General features: G+C 46.1%; 1 long non-coding RNA gene across 1 annotated transcript in view; it reads right to left on the bottom strand.

The window, feature by feature from the left end:
- LOC108764136 (uncharacterized) overlaps positions 1-1,271 on the bottom strand; it is an 8,043-nt gene extending 6,772 nt beyond the window's left edge. The window contains exon 1 of the long non-coding RNA XR_001940256.1: positions 1,260-1,271. This is a non-coding gene — a long non-coding RNA (uncharacterized LOC108764136). The remainder of the gene's footprint in view (positions 1-1,259) is intronic.
- Between the last annotated feature and the right edge of the window lie 2,211 nt (positions 1,272-3,482).

Genomic DNA, 3,482 nt, shown 5'->3' on the forward strand with positions numbered 1-3,482 from the left:
CGACATAGCGTATTCGCACAGAAACGATCTCACCGAACGACACGCTGCTGATAATATACTCGTTGAGAAGGCGCGGAAACGCATTACCTCGAGTGATTCGACTCTCAGAGAGAGAGCCGCAGCCACAGCCGTTTGGGCAGCTATGAAGGCCAAAACGAAGATTGGTATGGGCTTGAAAACAAAGAGGAGCAAGAGGATTCTTCCGATAGCGAAACGTGGCGGCGTCCAACCCGTTCTACCGCTGCTCGGCGTTCTCGGGTCATAGGTCGGTGGGGCGGCGGGAGTCGCCAAGGCCGTAAACGATAGCAAAGCAGCGCAGCGTCAACTGGAAGAACTGCAACGTCATAATCGCGTCATGGAAGGTCGCGGCGTTTATCTCGCTCCCTACAAGCGCGGACGAGGTGTCGCGCGTAGAAAAAAAAACGTTGATGAATCGTTCAAAATTCCGAGGGGAGTAACTACCGATGTGCAACTGCAACAACTTGCAAACCGTATGCGCATTCCATATTTTAGAGGTGTCTTTATGCGTACTACATTACCGGTTAAAGGAGTACGTCGAAACGAGAGCGGTATCGTAAATCTAGACAATGCCGTGGGACCCGGTACGCATTGGGTGGCATATGCGAAAAGGGGGAATCGCGTCGTATACTTTGACAGTTTCGGTAATCTTCGACCGCCGAAGGAACTCGAGCGATATCTGGCAAACAGTGTAATCGAGTACAATCGCACGCCTCATCAGCGTTACAATCAGAACAACTGCGGGCAGCTTTGTCTACAGTTTCTACGATCGGTTGGTTAGTAATTTAAGGACAGACATTGCGCTGTTTGACTCAGTGCTCGTTCAAACATGTCGCTGACGTTTACGTTGACTGGCAAGAGTAGCGTCTTCGCCGTAAGCTACTTTCCGGCGGTAGATTTGGGTGACGGTGATTACGAGCTCGGTCTGACGGACTTTGAAACGTACTATACTCTAGCCAATGTAAATTCGACAAACAACAAATTTTACTATGACAACAAGGAAATTGTCATTCCCGATGGATCGTACGAACTGCGCGATATCGAGCGGTATCCGAAGCGTGAAATTTTACGTTCTCACGATGCAAAGGGTCAGCAGGACGAAGAGTTCCCGCTGGTGATTCGCGCCAACAACAATACAATGAGAAGTGAGATCAAATGCGCCTATCGGATAAATTTTACAAAACCTCGCAACATTAGCTCGCTGCTGGGATTTTCGACGAATCGCGTGCTGGAGCCGCGACAGTGGCACGAGTCTGATGTGCCAATAAATATCATCAACGTGAACATCATTCGTATCGAGTGCAACGTGACCGCGGGTGCGTACAGCAACGACAGGTGCGTGCACACGATACACGAGTTTTCACCGAGCGTACCGCCAGGATATAAGATATCGGAAAGACTTACCCAGATCATTTACCTTCCGATCGTCGTACGGAGCATTACTGATCTGACGATTCGCGTGGTGGACCAAGACGGTCGATTGCTTGATTTTCGCGGAGAGGAGATCACCGTTAGATTGCATGTACGACGACGCTAACCTGAGATGCTTGTGTTGAACGAACAGCCGAAACAGACGAGAGATACATCTTTTACTGGAAAGATTACACCTGAAAAGAAACTCACTGCGTCCAACGTCGCATTTTTAAAGTCATTGGGTTTCGTCGTACGAAATGGTGATATCTTGAATATTACCGGTGAGCCGATCTTTGACGACCGCATCGTCAAGATTGAGACTCACACGTACAATCCGTACGCCAACACTACGTTTGGACATAGCGACGAGATACGGATACCCATACAACAGCAGGATTTGTACACGTTGCCATGCGACAGTTTTCTTTACCTCGAAGGAAAATTGACGGTGCAGAAGAAAAACGATCTGATGTCGTCGACGCTTGGAAATAATTTTGGGGCGTTCATGTTTGATGAAATTCGATATGAACTCAACGGTGTGGAGATTGAGCGTAACAGAAACGTTGGAATTACCAGTCCCATCAAGAACTATGTATCGATGACGTACGACAAAGCTTTGATTGCGCTGAACGCTGGATGGAACTCTAGATCCGACACGGAGGAAGGATACTTTAATTTTTGCGTGCCGCTCAACATGCTGTTGGGCTTTTGCGAAGATTACAAACGCGTAGTTGTCAACCCTCGCCACGAATTGATTTTGATACGAGCGCGCAACGATTACAATTTCTTGGTGGGAAATCCTGCGACGGAGCCTGAAGTTGAATTATTCAAAGTGCAGTGGCGGATGCCTCACGTTTCGTTAAATGAGATCAATAAATTGTCAATGCTGCGAGCGTTGGAAAGCTGACGTTATCTGAGTATAAGTTTTCGCTCGTGGGATCTGCATGAGTATCCTTTGTTGCAGAAAACGACCAAGCATTCATGGGCTGTCAAAACGGCGACTCAGCTTGAGAAGCCGCGATACGTTATCTTTGCTCTACAGACCGGCCGAAAGAATGTCATGTCACAAGATGTCAGCGTGTTCGACGATTGTAATTTGAGTAATGTGAAAGTATATCTAAATTCAGATTTTTATCCGTATGGTGATTTAAATCTGGATTTTGGTAAAAAGAGGTACGCTGTCCTGTTTGACATGTATGCGCGTTTTCGTAAAGCATATTATGGTATCGATAGCTTCGAGACGCTGCTCAACGTACTATCGTTTAACGAGAAAGGACCTTTTGCAGTCATTGATTGCTCGCGACAAAACGAATCCGTCAAGAGCGCCACTGTGAACGTACGCATAGAATTTGACTGCAAGGAGAATGTGCCCGCCAAAACTACCGCATATTGTCTCATCATACACGATCGTGTAATCGAATACTGTCCGTTGTACAACGTAGTGCGCAAAATCATGTAAATTGCAACGTCAGCAAGTATCCCGAATATAAAAGAATGGAAAGCCAGGGTGTGGAGCAGTCTCGAAAAATTGCTCGTCATGGTCATACCAACGTTTGTGGATCTACAAGGATTCATCGTTAACAAGAAATTTATCGTGAAGGAAGTAGCGGTGCTGAGAGGGGGAACCATTCTCACGCACTACATTTTTTCACATCCTATGCCATGGCATTTTCTGACGAGATTCGACAAATCTTGCGCTTCCTGGTTGAGTACTTATCACCATGGATGCGGTGGGATAACGGGGTGGTCCCTTACAGCATGGTGAGAAATTTAATTACGGAAGCTGTGTTAGAAGAGGATGAAGCTGTCGTATATGTCAAGGGACACAAAAAACGAGGATGGTTAGCTGATATGCTCGACACTGATGATATCATCGTCGAAACTCTGGACGCGCATTACAAAGATGTAGAATCGCTACGTAATCTAGATGATTGTAATACTATACGATGCGGAAAATAAGCAAAGAATTGCGCTTTACAAAATGTATTTAAGATATTTAACTGGTGGTCGCGACACCAAGAAGAATTGTAAGATTTTTAAATAAAATCTAT

Source organism: Trachymyrmex cornetzi, unplaced genomic scaffold (genome assembly GCF_001594075.2).
Source record: "Trachymyrmex cornetzi isolate Tcor2-1 unplaced genomic scaffold, Tcor1.1 scaffold395, whole genome shotgun sequence".
In the NCBI taxonomy this organism is placed as follows: domain Eukaryota; kingdom Metazoa; phylum Arthropoda; class Insecta; order Hymenoptera; family Formicidae; genus Trachymyrmex; species Trachymyrmex cornetzi.